Source organism: Aethalodelphis obliquidens, unplaced genomic scaffold (genome assembly GCF_003676395.1).
Source record: "Aethalodelphis obliquidens isolate GAN/ISIS:26980383/991018 unplaced genomic scaffold, ASM367639v1 scaffold88, whole genome shotgun sequence".
In the NCBI taxonomy this organism is placed as follows: domain Eukaryota; kingdom Metazoa; phylum Chordata; class Mammalia; order Artiodactyla; family Delphinidae; genus Aethalodelphis; species Aethalodelphis obliquidens.
The window spans coordinates 2977188-2999082 of record NW_020838032.1 but is presented as its reverse complement, the minus strand read 5'-3'; the positions used below and the strand labels follow the sequence as shown (position 1 = coordinate 2999082).

The 21895-nt window shown below is 38.4% G+C and overlaps 1 long non-coding RNA gene across 1 annotated transcript; it reads right to left on the bottom strand.

The window, feature by feature from the left end:
- Positions 1-1851: 1851 nt before the first annotated feature.
- LOC113613490 (uncharacterized) lies at positions 1852-20688 on the bottom strand. Its single transcript, XR_003430275.1, has 3 exons — positions 20563-20688; positions 19693-19695; positions 1852-1864 (listed from the first exon to the last, which is right to left on the bottom strand). It is a non-coding gene; the product is annotated as an uncharacterized LOC113613490 (long non-coding RNA).
- Positions 20689-21895: the final 1207 nt, after the last annotated feature.

Sequence of the window (21895 nt, the reverse complement as noted above, 5' to 3'; positions counted from 1 at the left end):
CAAGAAAAGCTTATTAACTGAATAGTTGCTACAGTTCTTTCTACCCTTAGGGAGATTGTGACCCTGGTCAAAATGGTGTGAATAAGCTATTATTTGCTTTCTGCAAACAGAATGGAAATGACTTTGGGCCGTGGGTGTGTGAGGTTTGTCTTAGAATGGGATGGTGAGGGTGAGTACTAATATGCTAATCAACCACTGTTTGCTGGAAAGGTTTTTTGTCAATGAGCTCTGAGAGAAGCAGAATATAGTTACAGGAAGTGTCAAGATGGGGTCTATTTTACGGAAATTGGAATCAAATGCAAACATTCTGTGGTTCAGTCATTTAAACTTCTACTTAAACCTTTGGACATGTATTCACCTCTGGTCCTGCCTGGAGCCACTGTGACTTTCACATGAAATCCACTGCAAACTACTAATTATTGTCTTCACAAAAACCACAGTGCAGGCAGTAGCTGAATTCCAAAAATGGGTTTTCTGCTCTCAAGGAATAACACCGAAGGGAGAAAATTTGTAGATAGCTAGTATTCCTACTGATGAGTGTTCCCCCAAACATCAACTAGATTCCAAGACTCTCTTTTCTTTCTCTTTAGCCCATAGCTACCAGCTACTCTCGTCCAAGCCCTTTAGCTGCTTCCTCTAATAGCACTTTGACTGTAACTATGCCAGAAGTTGGTTTCTAGAGCAAGCAGGTTTCAGGCCTGTGAGAGGTATCTCAGTTGACTGTGATAACTTATGGATGGAACCATTTGTTGTGACCCTTGCCAAAGTGTTAAAACATTTATGTATGCCTGGTGTGCTTGACTTCTAAGGAACATGCTATTTACCTAATACAATAATGGAAGCTTGGTAGCATTAGGACTTTTCAAATAAATGATATGTGAAAGACAGTGGTTCTCAGACTATTTGGTCTCACTACTTCACGGTCTTAAAATTATTAAGACTCCCAAAGTACTTTTGTTTATGTGGGAAATAATATTTATTGATGATTACTATGTCAGAAATTAAAACTAAGAATTGTCTTAATTTACTTAAAAAGTAACAATAAAACATTACATGTTCATATAAAAATCACATTTTTATGTGCAATAGATATATTTTCCAAAATTAAAAAAAAAAATAGTGATAAGGGTGGCATGTTTTGCAGTTTTATGAGTCTCTTTAATGTCATATCTGGCTTCATAGAAGATAGCTGGGTTCTCCTTCTGTTTCTGTTTTCAATCTGCTGTCATATCCCATGTAGAACTGCTGGAAAGCTCCTCTGTACACTTGTGAGAGAACAAGAGGGAAGAAGACAAATAATACTTGATCATTTAGATAAAAATAGCTTTGACCTAGTTTTGAAAGGATCTCTGGGACACTCTGAGTTCCTGGAAGACACTTTGAGAGCTGCTGTTGAAAGGGAAAGGTGCTATTCTTCTTTCCCAGTTGATGGGAAAGCAGCAACTTGAGGAAGGAGTATGGTGGGCAGAATGTCAAGAGGAACTCACTGCTAATCCCAAGAAAGTGCCCGTGAGATTGGGGAAGCGGCAGAAAAAATCGGGTTTAACCCCATTTCACCATTGAACCCTTTGGGTCTACAAAGACAGATTTCAAATACTGGAGCTTGGTGGGAACTTAAAGATCACATGAAAAGAACTTCATTCTAAAAAAAAATGTTGACTCGATGACTAGTTATTGGTGAAGTCTAGCCAATAGCTGGGGTGTAGCCCAAACACAGAATGATGGGCCTCCTAAGAAACAGGAGGAATGGAGTGTGTCTCCATCACCCATACGACTTCCCTTTTTTTTAATTGCTGAATTCTTCACTCTCCAGCAGCACTGGGTCCCATCCAGTGAATATATGTTCTGCCGGCCACTTAACAAACTTGAGCTGTGGTTTCAGGATGATAAATAATTATGTTAATTAACAGGTTGGAGGAAAAATATGATGTTATTCCTGTGGAATGCTCTGAGAAGCTGGAAACACTTAACTGCAAAAACTACATGTGGTGAAGTAACCAATAATTTGCTTAAAAAACCCACATCTGGTTTGCTGGCTCAAAGTAGGGGTTAATAGTCGTTCGAGGGCGGCCAGTGGTGAATAGGGGTCCCAGGATAAACAGTCAAACCTTCACAGCAGGAAATACGCTTGTTCTGAAGCACAAGAATTTACGTTGGCTTCTAACCAGAATGAAACGTAAAAGGAATTGTTTGGTTTGCCTCTTGCTTTCTCCTCTTTACAACATAGAGTTCAAGAATATCTTTCTCATATTTGTACACTTGGAAATGGAAAAGAGTTAGGGAGTAGTCGAGGGAGAATAATAAAAAAAAATATTTTCTCCAAACTTCCAAAAGGATACAGCAAACACACCACAGCAGTGAAGAAAGAAAAGTGAGTTTGAATCATATGCATAATTACTTATCATAATAGATATGCTGATTTGATAAATATTTATTGAGCATCTTCCTTGCACGAAGCATGGATATGAGTGTTATAACTAATACACAGGTGAGTAATATGTGGTCCCAGGTCTCAAGGGGAAAAGAGGTAAGTAGAGAGACTTAGTATGTACATATATACAATATGTGCATAGTACATATCTCAGTGTGACATGTGTCATTGAAGAGAGAGTACTTTATTTCAATACTATAAGAGGTTCAGAGGAAGGACACTTCATGTAAGATTGGACGAGTTTGTGAAGGTTTCCTGTCAACAGTGGTATTTCAGCTGAGGCATAAAAGATGACGAGGATCCGACAGATGGAAATAAAGGCAGAATGGCATTGGGATGGAAAGCATCAGCACACACATAGCATCTACAGATGGAAGTAGAAAAGTAGGGGATGGTGAATAAATCCATTTGACTAGAGTGTAAAAGAGATGTAAAGAGTTTGGGGAGGTTAAGCAGAGAAAAGTCAAAATTGGAGGTGCCCATTGGAATACTGATCTGACAGCAGCGCTGTGTATGACAGACTGGAACCGAGCAAATCTGAGGACCAAGATGGGGCTCAGGAAGATAGTCTCCTGATGAACCAGGAAGTCTTTACACAGGTGCTATGGTTGACCATCACCCACTAGGTATGTATGTGACTGATGGGATATGAGGGCCAAGGTAGTTAGACAGTTGAAGGTATTCTCCTAGGCTCCATCTACAGAGACTAAAGGAATGTGCTCAAATTTCTGAGCTGCCAGATAGACATATCCAGCCGGTGGTTAATATTAGGATACAGAATCCAGACAAAACTGTAATTCAGAAAGATACATGCACCCTTATGTTCATAGCAGCACTATTCACCATAGCCAAGACATGGAAACAACCTAAATGTCCATCAACAGATGAATGGATAAAGAAGGTGTGATATAGATAGGTAGATAGATAGATAGATATAGATATAAATATAAAATGGAATACTACACAGCCATAAAAAAGAATGAAGTAATGTCATTTGCAGCAACATGGATGGACCTAGAGATTATCATACTAAGTGAAGTAAGTCAGAAGAAGAAAAACAAATACTATATGATGTCACTTATATGTGGAATCTAAAATATGACACAAATTTATCTACAAAACAGAAACAGACTCACAGATACAGAGAACAGACTTGTGGTTGCTGAGGGGGAGATGGGGTGGGGGAGGGATGGAGTGGGAGTTTGGGATTAGCAAAGGCAAACTAGTATATAGAGAATGGATAAACAACAAGGCCCTACTGTATAACACAGGGAACTTTATTCAATATCCTGTGATAAACCATAATGGAAAACAATAAAAAAAGAATATGTATTTGTATACCTGAATCACTTTGCTGTACAGTAGAAATTAACACAACATTGTAAATCAACTATATTTCAATTTAAAAATTTTTTAAATTAGGATATAAAGGCCAAAAACCATGAAGGGATGGAGTACATTTAGGGGTCAAGATAAGGAAGAGCAGTCATTACAAGGAAAGAATAAGAAGCATTGACCTTGGGTCCACTGTGACCTTCATCCAATCCCCTCCACACCGCAAGTCAGATCTGAGCTACACATATCTGACACTGGCAATGCCCAGCATTCAACTGCTAAAGGCATCCCAATGGCTTCTCATCACTCTTAGGATAATACCAAATTCAATGGCCTACAAACCCCCACAAGTTCTGATCCTCACCTACCTCACCACCCTCTTCCTCCCTCTGCACTTCAGCCCCAGTGGCCATCTTTCCATCCCCGGGCCTGCTAGTTTCCTTCCCTCCTCAGGGCCTTTGCCCTGCCTGAGAACATTTTCTTTCCTCTTTTCACCTAGTTGCCCTCTACACATCATTCACAATTCAGTGGTCACTCCTCAGGGAAGCCCTTTATACTTCTCTGATTGGGTGGATCAAATCCTCCCACTAAATCCCCTCCTAGCACCTTATGTTTTCCCTTTCCAGAACTTATCATAGTTGCAACTATACATCTTTCTGCAAAATTATTTGGCTCATACTGACTCCGCCAAGAAGCTGTAAGTTCCTGGGCTTCCCTGGTGGCGCAGTGGTTGAGAGTCCGCCTGCCAATGCAGGGGACACGGGTTCGTGCCCCGGTCCGGGAAGATCCCACATGCTGTGGAGCAGCTAGCCCCGTGAGCCATGGCCACCGAGCCTGTGCATCCGGAGCCTGTGCTCCGCAACGGGAGAGGCCACAACAGTGAGAGGCCCATGTACTGCAAAAAAAAAAAGAAGCTGTAAGTTCCTAAGAACAGAGTCACAACTGCATCTTTATTCTCAGCAGAGTTTCTGGTCCATAGAAGGCTCTAAAAGCATAGTTGTTGAGTGAATAGATGTTAAAGTAGGATATAAAAATGCTCTGACCTGCATTATCTCATTTGATCTATGAGGTAGATATTATAAGCCAAGTTTTACAAACAGATAAGCTTTAAAATGCACATCTTGCTCAGCACCAGATAGAAGTTAATGGCAGTGTTAACTGACTGATTATTTTTTTTTAATAGATCTTCATTGGGGTATAATTACTTCACAATACCATGTTAGTTTCTGTTGTACAACAAAGTGAATCAGCCATATGCATACATATGTCCCCATATCCCATCCCTCTTGAGCCTCCCTCCCACCCTCCCTATCCCACCCCTCTATGTCATTGCAAAGCACTGAGCTGATCTCCCTGTGCTATGCTGCTGCTTCCCACTAGCTATTTTATATTCGGTAGTGTATATATGTAGATGCTACTCTCACTTTGTCCCAGCTTCCCCCTCCCACACTTTGTCCTCAAGTCCATTCTCTATGTCTATATCTTTAATCCTGCCCTGCAACTAGGTTCATTAGTACTATTTCTTCTTTTTAGATTCCACATATATGCGTTAGCATACAGTATTTTTCTCTTTCTGACTTACTTCACTCTGTATGACAGACTCTAAGTCCATCCACCTCACTACAAATAACTCAATTTCATTTCTTCTTATGGCTGAGTAATATTCCATTGTATATATGTGCCACATCTTCTTTATCCATTCATCTGTCGATTGACATTTAGGTTGCTTCCATGTCCTGGCTATTGTAAATAGTGCTGCAATGAACATTGTGGTACATGTCTCTTTTTCGATTATGGTTTTCTCAGGGTATATGCCCAGTAGTGGGATTGCTGGGTCATATGATAGTTCTATTTTTAGTTTTTTAAGGAACTTCCATATTGTTCTCCATAGTGGCTGTATCAATTTACATTCTCACCAACAGTGCAGGAGGGTTCCCTTCTCACCACACCCTTTCTAGCATTTATTGCCTCTAGATTTTTTGATAATGACCATTCTGACCGGCATGAGGTGATACCTCATTGTAGTTTTGATTTGCATTTCTCTAATAATTAGTGATGTTGAGCATATTTTCATGTGCCTCTGGGCCATCTGTATGTCTTTTTTTGGTGAAATGTCTATTTAGGTCTTCCGCCCATATTTTAACTGGATTGTTTGTTTTTTTGATATTCAGCTCCATGAGCTGTTTGTGTATTTTGGAGATTAATCCTATGTCTGTTGTTTCATTTGCAAATATTTTCTCCCATTCTGAGGGCTGTCTTTTTGTCTTGTTTATGGTTTCCCTTTCTGTGCAAAACTTTATAAGTTTAATTAAGTCCCATTTGTTTATTTTTGTTTCTATTCCTGTTACTCTAGGAGGTTGGTCAAAAAAGATCTTGCTGTGGTTTATGTCAAAGAGTGTGTTTTCCTCTAAGAGTTTATAGTGTCTGGACTTACATTTAAGTCTTTAATCCATTTGGGGTTTATTTTTGTGTATGGTGTTAGGTAGTGCTCTAATTTCATTCTTTTGCATGTAGCTGTCCAGTTTTCCCAGCACCACTTATTGAAGAGGCTGTCTTTTCTCCATTGTATGTTATTTGTTATTGCCTCTTTGTCATAAATTAGGTGCCCATATGTGCTTGGGTTTACCTCTGGACATTCTATCCTGTACCATTTATCTGTATTTCTGTTTTTGTGCCAGTACCATACTGTCTTCATTACTGTAGCTCTGTGCTACAGTTTGAAGTCAGGGAGCCTGATTCCTCCAACTCTGTTTTTCTTTCTCAAGATTGCTTTGTTTATTCGGGGTACTTTGTGTTTCCATATGAATTGTAAATATTTTTGTGCTAATTCTGTGAAGAATGCCACTGGTAGTTTGACAGGGATTGCATTGAATCTATAGATTGCTTTGGGTAGTAGGGTCATTTTCACAATATTGATTCTTCCAATCCAAGAACATGGTATATCTCTCCATCTATTTGTATCATCTTTAATTTCTTTCATCAATGTCTTATAATTTTCTGCATACACGTCTTTTGTCTCCTTAGGTAGGTTTATCCCTAGATATTTTATTCTTTTTGTTACAATGGTAAATGGGAGTGTTTTCTTAATTTCACTTTCAGATTTTTCATCATTAGTGTATAGGAATACCAGAGATTTCTGTACATTAATTTTGTATCCTGCTAGTTTACCAAATTCATTGATTAGCTCTAGTAGTTTTCTGGTGGCAGCTTTAGGATTTTCTATGTAGAGTATCATGTCATCTGCAAACAGTGAGAGTTTTACTTCTTCTTTTCCAATTCAGATTCCTTTTATATCTTTTTCTTCTCTGATTGTCATGGCTAGGACTTCCGAAATTATGTTGAATAGGAGTGGCAAGAGGGGACATCCTTGTCTTGTTCCTGATGATAGTGGAAATGCTTTCAGTGTTTCACCATTGAGTATGATGCTTGCTGTGGATTTGTCATATATGGCCTTTATTATGTTGAGTTAGGTTCCCTCTATGCCTACTTTCTGGAGAGTTTTTCTCATAAATCGGTGTTGAATTTTGTCAAAAGCTTTTTCTGCATCTATTGAGATGATCGTATGGTTTTTATTCCTTAATTTGTTAATGTGGTGTATCACATTGATTGATTTGCATATATTGAAGAATCCTTGCATCCCTGGGATAAACCCCACTTGATCATAGTATATGATCCTTTTAATGTGCTGTTGGATTCTGTTTGCTTGTATTTTGTTGAGGATTTTTGCATCTACGTTCATCAGTGATATTGGTCTATAATTTTCTTTTTTTGTGATATCTTTTTCTGGTTTTGGTATCAAGGTGGTGGTGGCTTCGTAGAATGAATTTGGGAGTGTTTCTCCCTCTGCAATATTTTAGAATAGTTTGAGAAGGATCAGTGTTAGCTCTTCTCTAAATGTTTTCTAGAATTCGCCTGTGAAGCCATCTGGTCCTGGGCTTTTGTTTGTTGGAAGATTTTTAATTACAGTTTCAATTTCATTGCTTGTGATAGGTCTGTTTATATTTTCTAATTCTTCCTGGTTCAGTCTTGGAAAATTGTACCTTTCCAAGAATTTGTCCATTTCTTCATGGTTCTCCATTTTATTGGCATATAGTTGTTTGTAGTAGTCGCTTATAATCTTTGTATTTCTGCAGTGTCAGTTGTGATTTCTCCTTTTTCATTTCTAACTTTATTGATTTGCGTCCTCTCCCTTTTATTCTTGATGAGTCCGGCTAAGGGTTTATCAATTTTGTTTATCTTCTCAAAGAACAGATTTTGGTTGTATTGATCTTTGCTATTGTTTTCTTAGTTTCAATTTCCTTTATTTCTGCTCTGACATTTATGATTTTTTTCCTTCTACTGACTTTGGGTTTTCTTTGTCTTTTTTCTCTGGTTGTTTTAAGTGTAGGGTTAGATTGTTTATTTGAGATTTTTTTGTTTCTTGAGGTGAGTTTGAATTGCTATAAACCTCCCTCTTAGAACTGCTTTTGCTGCATCCCATAGGTTTTGGGTCATTGGGTCTTCATTGTCATCTGTTTCTATGTATTTTTTTATTTCCTCTTTGATTTCTTCAGTGATCTCTTGGTTATTTAGTAGCGCACTGTCTAGCCTCCAAGTATTTGTGTTTTTTACAGTTTTTTTTTCCTGTAATTGATTTCCAATTTCATAGTGTTGTGGTCAGAAAAGATGCTTGATACAATTTCAATTTTCTTAAATTTTCCAAGGCTTGATTTGTGACCCAAGATGTGATCTATCCTGGAGAATGTCCCATGTGCACTTGAGAAGAAAGTGTAATCTGCTGTTTTTGGATGGAATGTCCTATCAATATCAATTAAATCTATCTGGTCTATTGTGTCATTTAAAGCTTGTGTTTCCTTATTTATTTTCTGTTTGGATGATGTGTCCATTGGTGTAAGTGGGGTGTTAAAGTCTCCTACTATTATTGTGTTACTGTCGATTTCTTCTTTCATGGTTTGTAGCATTTGCCTTATGTACTGAGGTGCTCCTATATCGGGTGCATAAATATTTACAACTGTTATATCTTTTTCTTGGATGGATCCTTTGATCATTATGTAGCATCCCTCCCTATCTCTTGTAACAGTCTTTATTTTAAAGTCTATTTTATCTGATATGAGTATTGCTACTCCAGCTTTCTTTTGATTTCCATTTGCATGGAATATCTTTTTCCATCCCCTCACTTTCAGTCTGTATGTGTCCCAAGGTCTCTTGTAGACAGCATATAGATGGGTCTTGTTTTTGTATCCATTCAGACAGTCTGTGTCTTTTAGTTGGGACATTTAATCCATTTACCTTCAATGTTATTATTGATATGTATGTTCCTATTACCACTTTCTTAATTGTTTTGGGTTTGTTGGGTCTTTTTCTTCTCTTGCGTTTCCCACCTAGGGAAGTTTCTTTAGCATTTGTTGTAAAGTTCGTTTGGCGGTGCTGAATTTTCTTAGCTTTTGCTTGTCTAAAGAGCTTTTGATTTCTCCATCAAATCTGAATGAGATCCTTGCTGGGTAGAGTAATCTTGGTTGCAGGTTTTTCCTGTTCATCACTTTAACTATATCCTGCCTCTCCCTTCTGGCCTGCAGAGTTTCTGCTGAAAAATCAACTGATACCCTTATGGGGATTCCTTTGTATGTTATTTTTTGTTTTTCCCTTGCTGCTTGTAATATTTTTTCTTTGAACTTAATTTTTGTTAGTTTGATTAATATGTGTCATGGTGTGTTTTTCCTAGGGTTTATCCCGTATGGCACACTTTGTGCTTCCTGGACTTGGGTGACTATTTACTTTCCCATGTTAGGGAGCTTTTCGACTATAATCTCTTCAAATATTTTCTCAGACCCTTTCTTTTTCTCTTCTTCCTCTGGGATACGTATGATGTGAATGTTGGTGCATTTAGTGTTGTCTCAGAGTCTCTGAGATTGTCTTCAATTCTTTTTGTTCTTTTTTCTTTTTTCTGTTCAGCAGCAGTGAATTCCACCATTCTGTCTTCCAGGTCATTTATCCACCCTTCTGCCTCAGTTATTCTGTTATTGAGTCCTTCTAGTACATTTTTCATTTCAGTTATTGTGTTGTTCATCTCTGTTTGTTTGTTCTTTAGTTCTTCTAGATCTTTGTTAAACATTTCTTGTATTTTCTCAGTCTATGCCTCCATTCTATTTCTGAGATTCTGGATCATCTCTACTATCATTACTCTGAATTCTTTTTCAGGTAGATTATGTATTTCCTCTTCATTTATTTGGTCTTGTAGGTTCTTACCTTGCTCCTTCATCTGTGACATAATTTTTTGCATCTCATTTTTTAATTTTTTTTATGAGTGGGATTGTATTCCTGTCTTACTGGTTCTTTGGCCCGAGGCTTCCAGCATGGGAGTTTGTAGGCTGTTGGATAGAGCTGGGTCTTGGTGCTGAGATGAGGACCTCTGTGAGAACTCACTCCAATGACTACTCCCTGGGGTCTGAGTTTCTCTGTTAGTCCAGTTCAGACTCAGAGCTCCCACCACAGGAGCTTCACCTTGACCCTTGGCTTATGAACCAAGATCCCCCAAGCCACCTGAGATGGCAAAAAAAAAAAAAAAGAAAAGAAAAGAAAAAGAGAACACTAACAAAGTAAAAAATAAAATTAAACTAGGAAACTAACAGATATGTTAGAAAGAATATAAAAATAAAAATATAGGTGAATCAACAACTGGGAGGTACCTCAGCACCACAATAGTACAAAAGAGGAGGAGGGAAAAGAAAAAAAAGAAAAAAAAAAAAAGGGTGAGAATGGCCTTGGCTGTGGAGGGCGGGGCCTAAGCAAAGGATGTTTTAGTGGTGGGTGGATCTTATGCTTAGGACCCACAGTGCTGGAAAAGGCCCTGGGTGCTGTGGGGGGTAGGGCTTAGACTCAAGGAACAGATGGGGCCCAGGCATGCCCCCCACCCCTGGTCTCAGAGGGCAGGGGATATTACCTGGGAGCCCAGAAGGCTTCCTGGGCTTGAGTGGGCAGAGCAAACACCCTCCTCTCCTCTCCAGCTGCTCTGGTCCTGGAGGACCTCTCCCACCTGCCTCTCCTGATCTCCCCAGCCTCCCTCCTATGCCCCGAAGCACCCATGCAGCCTGGAGGGGCCCTTGGAAGGCAGAGGATGTGCCTGGGACTCAGCAGCCTCCCTGTGCCCAAGTGGGTGGGACAAACATCCTCCACTCCTCCCAGAGGGCCCCTCCCACCAGCCTCTCCTGATCTCCCCGGCCTCCCTCCTATGCTCCCAAGGACCCATACAACCTAGAGGGGGCTTTGGAGAGGGGTACCGGCCTGGGAGCTCAGCAGGTTCCCTGTGCCCCAGTGGGCAGGGTAAATGCCCTCTGCTCCTCTCCCACTCCTCCCGGAGGGTCCCTCACATCTGCCTGTCCTGATCTCTCTGGTCTCAGAGGTGCCAATCCTGTCTGGCCTCCACTTCTCCTCCCCCCTCAGTCTACCTATGTCTTACCGGTTCACTTGGGGGTTCCTCCCATCTCCTTGGACATCAGGGTTCCCCACCAGCGGCTGGCAGACGCCCTAGTTGTGGGGAGATGCTAACTCAGCATCTTCCCACACCACCATGTTGACTCCTGACTCTTTTTTAACCCTGACTCTTCTCACTATGTTATAGATCTCCCTCAGGAGCAGAATCCAGGTCACAAATATCAAAGAGAGAGAAGGTTTCCATGTGAAGCAGAGGTGATGACAAGTACCAAATGCCTCAGAGGGGTAAAGGAGGATGGAGACTAGGGCACTCCACTGATTTGGGTTGTCAGGAATGGCCTTTTAGAAAGCAGTATCAGAAGAGCAATGGGAACAGAAATCAGACTATGAGTATTTTTAAGTATGGTGGATCAAGGAAAGCTTTTGAGGAGAGGTAAGATGTTGCAAGAAGATTAGAAAAAGTCATGCAGTTTGTCCAGATGGAGTATGAGAAAAATAATTTGGGAACTGAGAAGGTTATAAGGAACTTAAGGTAGAATCCTCCCTGGGACAAATAAAAAAGACAAAACAAAATCATTCTTCATAAACAAGGAAACTGGAACTCTATTCCAAGACAATACATGAAAATGACAAAATTATAGTAATTAAAAAGAGAAAAGTTATGGAATTCCCTGGTGGTCCAGTGGTTAGGATTCAGGCTTTCACTGCCAGGAGCTCAGGTTAGATCCCTGATCGGTGAACTAGAATTCTGCAAACTGCGTGGCGTGGCTAGAAAAACAAAGAGAGAGAGAAAAGTTAGAATTAGAGGTACCATTTTCACTCATCAAGCTCAGAATCTTTTTTTTTTTTAAAAGAAACAAAGATGCTTAATGTTGCATTATTATTTACCTTCTGGTGTATATGAGGGCCAGACAAGCCTTACAGAGTAAAAGGACCACTGTCCAGAGAGTTTAATGGCCTTCATGGAGGTGAATGAACATGATGGGTGCTCCAAAGGAGGAAAAAAATATCAATTCTCTCTCTTACTTTGCAGGTTCTTCTGAGGAAGTGAGTGTGAAAAACCATCTGCTGTACAAAATGTTGCTACAGAACATAGGAAGAGAATGAATGACATGTTTTCTGGGTGGCAAAAAGCCCTCTTCGCTTTAAAAGCAAGAGAAACATATAAAGGTATGCAGTCTGCACAAATAGTAGTGCCAGATGGCACATATTGCCATTAAAATAAAATAAACAAGTGGAAACTTCTAATTTAAAAAAATTAAGGAGCATGGTTATAATTCACTGATAGAACCTTCTGACATTCCAATCAAAACATCTGTAAAGATATATCCAATGAAAGAAGAAACATCTCACATTAAAACTGATACTGGAGGCCAACCTACTCTCAGAATTAGAGAAGATTTCCATTACCTTAAGCCCACACTGTGGACTAGCATGTGACTCTTGACCACCTGAAACTGACTACCCTGTCACCTGAAAGGAGAGCCTGAGACTGAGCTTGTCCCCTTTCTGTCAGCCCTGAAAGACGAGAGTGTCAAGCAACTTGAAAACTCTCTTTCTATTGTAGGAGTATCATTTTTTTATGAGACAGTTTCTCTCCTTCTCATCCAATTAGTTCTGCCTTTGTCATCAATAAAAATGCAATACCTACCCCCAAAACAAGCTATCAGAAAGGCAGCTGTGGTACAGTGCATCCAGGCAGCTGTAGACCTACTAAGTAAAATGCTATAGGAATGGGCTAGTAGCTGGACATGCTGAAGAGGCATTGTTTCATTGTGTACCTGGGTGTTTCCGCTTGTCAGAAGAGCAGGCAGAGAGAGGGAAAGAAGACCCCTCCTCGGTCCAGCAGGACTTACTGGATAGAGCCTGGGCTGGGCCAGGAGCTGTAGACAGGAGACATTCTCCTAACCTACAAGGGGATAAGGAACAGAGACTGTGCAAGTCAGCACCTCCACCAACAGTCCCTGGACCCAGACAGCGTTCCCTTCACCCTGAGGTAGGGAAATGAGCCAAACAGAGAGAAGCAAAATGCCACAAAGCAAGAAAGCTGGAAATTTCTCCTAAAACACTTTGGAAGAGCTAACAGGTCTATGTCCAATAAATGAATAGAATACCATTTTTGCTTATAAAATTGGCAATGAGTTTTAATGAAACATTTAAAGGTAATGAGGTTTTTAGAAGAGACCATGAAAAAGACATTCACATACACCACCAATAGAAATGTAAATTGCCAGTAACTTTCAAGAAATGATCTAGGTTTACCTACTTTCATCATTGCAGTTTTGCCTAAACAACCATAACAGCCTAAAATAGAAGAGAGGTTAAATATTTTTTATATATAATAGTCCACCATAAGAATGTACTTTGAGTTACATAATGACTTGGGGAAATGCTTCTGATATAACTTAAAATTTAAAAAAAAAAACACAAGACACAAAGTTTTAAAATACGATATGACCCAAATTTTTAAAACCACATCAAAAGCATAAAAGATCAAGATGGCAGAGTAAGAGGACACAGGGTTCACTTCCCCTCACTAACACATCAAAACTACAACTACATATAGAACGACCCTCACTGATATCGACTTGGAGACTAGCAGGACAGCTCATCTACAACCAAGGCTGTAAAAGATCCACACAGAGTCTGGTGGGAAGAGAGGAGAAGTGATCTGGTTGGGACCCGCATCCCTAGTGGTGGACACAGAAGAGGAGAGGAGTATGTCACAGGCTCAGAGATCATCCCCAGTGAAGGTTTAAGCCATCTATTAAGCACCCTAGCTCTGGGGTCCAACACCAGGAAGATGAAGCCTCTTAGCTGGTTTGAAAACCAGTGGGGCTTACTGGAGGGCTGTAAGAAACCAAGACTCCACTCCTGAAGGACTCAGACTTGCTTACTCCTAGTCACACCTGGAAGCAGAAGACTGAAAACTGCCTGGGGCTCTGGCTGATTTTCCAGGACCACCCCAGTGCATCACCCCCCAGCCAGCACCAGGCCTTCTTCTCCAGCACTTCTCCCTACTAAGGCAGAGGTTGCCATTGCCAATAGGAGTACACACACTAGGAGGGAATACAGCCTATTTGGATCCTGGCTCTGCCTCTGACCAGGACAGTCACTGCTATTGCCAGTGCACTTGACAGGGTACATGGTGGAAAGGAGCAAAACCAGCCCAATAGTGTGGCACCAACCGCTCTGGCCCTGACCCAGCCTCTAACTAAGGCACACAAACTGGGGAGGAGGGAGTGAAACCAACACAGAAGTGCAGCCCTAAGCCCTCAGGCCCTAACTATGCCCCAAACCAAAGACAGAAACTGCCATCACACCTGGGAACTCTGTTAAGGTTACTGCTCCAGCCCCTCAGGCCAAACGCCACACCCAATAGGGTGGTGACAGCCACTAAGCCTAGGAGAAGCCCCTGTTTGCACATGACTCTGGCTCTAGCCCCTTCAACTCCATCCAGCCTTATCTCTCACCTAGGTAGTGGCTACCAGCACACCAAAGGGGGAGACATGGCCCATGCTCACTTCAGATCTAGATCCCCCACCAAAGCCACAGGGCACACACAGACTGCATGGGACACTGACACACAAGGAATGCCTCCAAGAGTGGGATAGGTAGCTGTCTCACCTAATTTCATAGAAACAGAGAAAGTTAACTAAAATGAGGAGACAAAATAAAATGTTTCAAATGAAAGAACAAGTAAAAAAAAAAAACCCTGAAAAAAACCCTAATGAAACAGAGATAAATAATTACCTGATAAAGAATTCAAAGCAATAGCAATAAGAATGCTAAGTGACCTTGAGGAAAAAGGAAAAAATAGATAAACACAGTGAGAATTTTAACAAGGAACTATAAAATATAAAAAAGAACCAGCCAGAACTGAAGATTACACTAACTGAAATGAAAAATACACTAGAGGGAATTAACAACAGATTACATGATGTAGAAGAATGCATAAGCAATCTGGAAGATAGAATAATGGAAATCACCCAATCAAAACAGCAAAAAGAACAACTTTTTTACTAAAATTGAGAATGGTTTAAGGGACCTCTGAGACATCAGGCATACTAACAGTCACATTATAGGGGTCCCAGAAAGAGAAGAGAGAGTGATAGAAAATGTATTTGATGAAATTATGGCTGAAAACTTCCTGAACTTGAAGAAGGAAACAGATATCCAGGTACAGGAAGCACAGAGAGTCCCAAACAAGATGAACCCAAAGAGACATACACCAAGACACAGCATAATCAAAATGTCAAAAGTTAAAAATATATAGATAATTTTAAAGGCAGCAAAATAGAAAAACAAAGAGTCACATACAAGGGAACCCCCAAGAGGCTATCAACTGATTTTTCAGCAGAAATTTTATAGACCAGAAGAGAGTGGCAGGATATATTTAAAGTGCTAAAGGGAAAAAACGTACAACCTAGAATATTCTACACAGAAAGGCTATTATTCAGAATTAAAGGAGGAGAAAGAGCTTCTCAGACAAGGAAAAACTAAGAGTTCATCACTACTAAACTGACTTTACAAGAAGTGTTAGAGGGTCTTCTTTCAATGAAAAAGAAAAGTTTACAAGAAATAAGAAATTAGAGGAAGAAAAAAATCCCACTGGTAAAGGCTGTGAATCAACCAGTTAAATAAGCTAGTACAAGGATTAAAAGATAAAAAATTTAAAATTAACTATTACTATAATAAACAGTTGAGGGATAGACATGAAGATGTAAACTATGACATCAAAAACACAAAATGGGGGTGGAGTAAAAAATGTAGAGATGTTTAGAATGTGTTTGAACTTAAGTGAATCTCAATTTAAAATAAATATAGTTACAAGTCAATATATATGAACTCCATAGTAACCACAAACAAAAAACCTATAATAGATACATAAAAACTAGAGAGAAATGAACACAAAAAACACTAAACAAAATCATCAAACCACAAGGGATGAAACTAAAAAAGAAAAAAGAAGAGAACAGAGAAGAACAACAAAAACAAGCAACAAAATGTCAAGAAGTACATATCTATCAATAATCACTTAAAATGTCAATGGACGGGCTTCCCTGGTGGCGCAGTGGTTGAGAGTCCACCTGTCAATGCAGGGGACACGGGTTCATGCCCCAGTCTGGGAAGATCCCACATGCTGTGGAGCGGCTGGGCACATAAGCCGTGGCCGCTGAGCCTGCGCGTCCAGAGGCTGTGCTCCACAACAGGAGAGGCCACAACAGTGAGAGGCCCGCGTACCACAAAAAAATATATATAAAAAAAATAAAATAAAATAAAATGTCAATGGACTAAATGCTCCAATCAAAAGGCAAGGATTCCTGATTAGATGAAAAACAAGACCCATCTATATGCTGCCTACAAAATACTCATTTCAGAGTTAAAGACACTCACATACTGAAAGTGAAGGGATGAAAAAGGTATTCCATGCAAATGAAAACAAAAATAAAGTTGGGGTAGTAATACTCATATCAGACAAGTAGATTTTAAAACAAAGTCTATAATAAAGGGCAAAGAAGGACATTGTATTATGATAAATGGATCAATAAAAGAAGGGGATAAAAACTTTGTAAACATATATGCAACTAATATAGGAGTACATATATATGTAAAGCAAATATGAACAGACACAAAAGGAGAAATTGACAATAATACAATAATAACAGGGGACTTTAACACCCCACTTACATGAATGGACAGATCATCCAGACAGAAAGTCAATAAGGAAACAGTGGCCTTAAATGGCACATTAGACTAGTTGAAATTAATAGGTATCTACAGAACATTTCACCCCAAAATACATTCTTTTCAAGTGCACATGAAATGTTCTCCAGGATAGTTCACATACTAGGTCACAAAACAAGTTCCAACAAATTTAAGTGGTTAGAAGTTATATCAAGCATCTTTTCAGACCAAAACAGTATGAACCTAGAAGTCAATTATAAGAAGAAATATGGAAAAAACACAACCATGTGGACACTAAACAGCATGCTACTAAAAAAAACCAATGGGGCAATGAAGAAATAAAAAAGGAAATCAGAAAATACCTTGAGACAAATGAAAAAAACAACAAAAAAAACCCCACAACTTTCCAAAATCTATGAGACACAGCAAAAGCAGTTCTAAGAGGCAAGTTTATAGTAATATAGGCCTACCTCAAGAAACAAGAAAAATCTCAAACAATCTAATGTACCACCTAAAAGAATTAGAAAAAGAAGAACAAACAAAGCCCAAAGTCACCAGAAGAAAGGAAATAACAAAGATTACAGTGGAAATAAATAAAATAGAGACAAAAAAAATTGAAAAGATCAGTGAAACCAAGAGCTGGGTTTTTTTTAAGATAAAAAAAATTGGTAAGCCTTTAGCTAGGCTCATTAAGGAAAAAAGAGAAGGGACCCAAATAAAATAAGAAATGAAAAAGAAATTACAACAAATATCACAGAATACAAACATACACACAGTTATATGCCAACAAATTAGACAACCTAGAAGAAATGGATAAATTCCTAGAAATATATAATCTTCCAAGACTGAATGAGGAGAAATAGATAATCTGAAAAGACCAATTATTAGTATTGAAATTGAATCAGTAATCAAAAAACTACCAACAAACAGAAGTTCAGTACCAGACAGCTTCACAGGGGAATTCTACCAAGCATAAGGGTAGATAGCTAGTGGGAAGCAGCTGCATAGCACAGGGAGATCAACTCGGTGCTTTGTGACCGCCTGGAGGGGTGGGATAGGGAGGGTGGGAGGGAGGGAGACGCAAGCGGGAAGAGATATGGGAATATATGTATATATATAACTGATTCATTTTGTTGTGAAGCTGAAACTAACATACCATTGTAAAGCAATTATACTCCAATAAAGATGTTAAAAAAAAAAAAGAGGAGTTAATACCTATCTTTCTCAAACAATTCCAAAAAAATTGAAGAGAAGTGAACACTCCCAAATTCATTCTGAGGCCACCATTACCCTGATACCAAAATCAGACAGAGACTCTACGATAAAAGAAAATACAAACCATTACCTCTGATGTACATAGATGTAAAAATCCTTGACAACATATTAACAAACTGAATTCAACAATATGTAAAAAGGATCATATGTCATGATCAAGTTGGATTTATTCTAGGTATGCAAGGATGGTGCAATATCCACAAGTTAATCAATGTGATACACCATATTAACAAAACAAATGATAAAAATCACATGATCATTTCAATAGGTGCAGAAAAAGCATTTGACAGAATTTAACACCCATTCATGATTAAAAAACTCTCAAAAAATTTCGTATACAGGAAACATATCTCAATATAATAAAGGCCATTTATGACAAACCCACAGGTAACATCATACTCAGTGGTGAAAAACTGAAAGCTTTTCCTCTAAAATCAGGAACAGGACAAGGATGCCCACTCTCACCATTTCTATGTGACATATACTGGAAGTCCTAGCTACAGCAAACAGGCAAGGAAAAGAAATAAAAGACATCAATTGTAAGGGAAGAAGTAAAACTGCAACTATTTGCAGATGAGAAAACCCTAAAGTCTTCACCAAAACAACTATTAGAACTAATAAATGAATTCAGTAAAGTTGCAGGACACAGAATTAATATACAGAAATCTGTTGCTTTTCTGTACATTGATAATGAACAATCAGAAGAAGTAAGAAAACAGTCCCATTTACAATTGCATCAAAAAGAATAAAATGCCTAGGAATACATTTAACCAAGGAGATGAAAGACCTATATGCTGAAAACTATAAGACACTGATGACGAAAATTGAAGAGGATGCAAATAATGGACACATATTCCATGTTCATGGATTGGAAGCATTAATATTGTTAAAATGTCCATACTATCCAAAGCAATCTACAGATATAATGCAATCCCTATCAAAATACCCATGATATTTTTCACAGAACTCAAACAAATAATCCTAAAATGTACATAGGAAGACCCCCAAATAGCCAAAGCAATCTTGAGAAAGAAGAGCAAAGCTGGAGGTATCATGCTCTCTGACTTCAAACTATACTACAAAGCTACAGTGATCAAAATAGTATGGTACTGGTACAAAAACAGACACATAGATCAATGGAACAGTATAGAGAGCCCAGAAATAAACCCAGTCACATACAGTCAATTAATCTACAACAAAGAAGGCAAGAATATGCAATGTGGAAAAGATAACTTCTTCAATAAGTGGTGTTGGGAAAACTGGACAGCTACATGTAAAAGATTGAAACTAGAACATTTTCTCACACCATACACAAAAATAAAATGGATTAAAGACCTAAATGGAAAGAATGGAAACCATAAAACTCCTAGAAGAAAATATAGCCAGTGCACTCTTTAACTTATGTCTTAGCAATACTTTTTTTGGAGCAGTCTCCTCAGACAAGGGAAATGGTAAAATAACAAATGAGGCCTAATTAAACTTGAAAAGCTTTTGCACAGTGAAGGAAACCATCGATGAAATGAAAAGGCAACATACTGAATGGGAGAAGATATCTACAAATAATATATCTGACTCCTTACAGTATATAATATATATACTATATATATTATATATATATGTAGCATATATACTATATATAGTATAAATATATAAATATTTATACTATATATAGTATAAATACTATATATATATGTAGTATAATATAATACAGTCAATATATTGACTCCTTACAGTCAATATCCAAATATATAAAGAACTCACACAACTCAATATTTTTTTTAAAAACCTAAGTAAGAGTGGGCAGAATACCTGAATAGACATTTTCCCAAAGACATACAGATGGTCAACAGGCACATGAAATGATGTTCAACATCACTAATCATCAGGGAAATACAGATCAAAACCACAATGATATATTAGCTCACACAAATGGCTGTCATCAAAAAGACAACAAATAATAAATGTTGGCAAAGATGTGGAGAAAAGGAAACCATGGTACACTGTTGGTGGGAATGTAAATTGAAGCAGCCACTAGTTCCACAGTATGGTAGTTTCTCAAAAATTAGTAACTACCATATGTTCCAGTAATTCCCCTCCTGGGTATATATCCAAAGAAAATAAAAACATTAATTCAAAAAGATATATGCACCCCAATATTCATAGCAGTATTATTTATAACAGCCAAGATATGGAAGCAACTTAAGTGTCCATCAACTGATGAACAGATAAAGAAGATGTGGTATGTATACATACAATGGAATATTACTAAGCCATAAAAAAGAATGAAATTTTGCCATTTGCAAAAACATGGATGGAACTGGAAGGTATTATGCTTAGTGAACTCAGACGGAGAAAGACAAATACTCTGTTATGACTTATACTTGGAATCTAAAAACTAAAACAAAGAAATGAATATTACAAAACTGAGACAGACTCACACATACAGAGAACAAACTAGTGGTTACCCATGGGAAGAGGGAAAGAGTTAGGGGCAAGATAGGGAAAGAGGACTAAGGAGTACAAACTACTAGGTATAAATTAAATAAAATACAATGATGCCATGTACAGCACAGGGAATATAGCCAATATTTTATCATTTTAAATGGAATATAATCTATAAGAAATATTGTATCACTATGTTGTACACCTGAAACTAATATAACACTGTAAATCAACTATACTTCAACTTTTTAAAAAAAAAAAAGTAAAAAGATTAAAAACAAACTAACCAAAAGCAAATGCAGGCATTAAAAAAAAAATTGGACATGACAGGGGAAAAAAATGGAAGAAATATATCTAAATGCTAACGGTGATTATGGCTAAACATATATAGGATTTAGGATTACCTCTAAAGCATAATTTGTTATATTTTTTGTAATAAAATGCATAGATGAATAAAAGAACTGGGAGAGATGGTTTTTTAGAGATAATCAGAGAGTCCAGCCAGAAATGGAGCAACAAGGGCCATGCACAGCTAGCACTCACACCAGCCCAGTGATGACGTTATTAGAAATTAAAGCATGTCAGAGACAACTTTCTTTTCTCCCTAAACAGGCCCCTAGAAACATTTTTAAATGCCCAGGACCTGGTAGGCAAACTCACGCTTGACGGATCCTTAACAAATCAGTCGTGGAACAGTTTTATTAACAGAAGTTTTACAGGAACATGATCTCATTCCAAATGGTGCTTATGGACCCAAACTCTGAAGTAAGGGAAAACCATCATAACAGAAATACTTTATGGAGTTATAAATTAACCAGTAACACCTACACTGAAAACGCAGATGAGATGAAAAGAACCCTGGCGTCTGACTCCAAGACTCTTCTGCCCCATGATAGAGGTGTCCTTGGACAAGTCATTTACCTCTGGGGGATTAGGGTCCTCATCTGTGAAATGTGGATTATAACACAGCCAAGCTCCTTTCACAGGACTATTATAACAACAAAAGGCAAAACGCAAGTGAACACGGTGCTCTGCAAACCTAAGTCATCACTGCACTATTCTATTAATGAGAAGGGTGTAAGGAGTCGGATTTCATGATCTGCAGCACAAATGCTATGGTATTTCATGGTACCATACTTTCCCCTAACAATAGCACTAAATGCATGTAGCCCTAAAATGAAGAACTTGAAAGACGATTCTTTTACCATTTTCCATTTTTTCAGAATACTCAAAATATTTTTCATATTTGGAATCAGTACTTGAAACATACTTTCCAAAGATAATACTCAAATG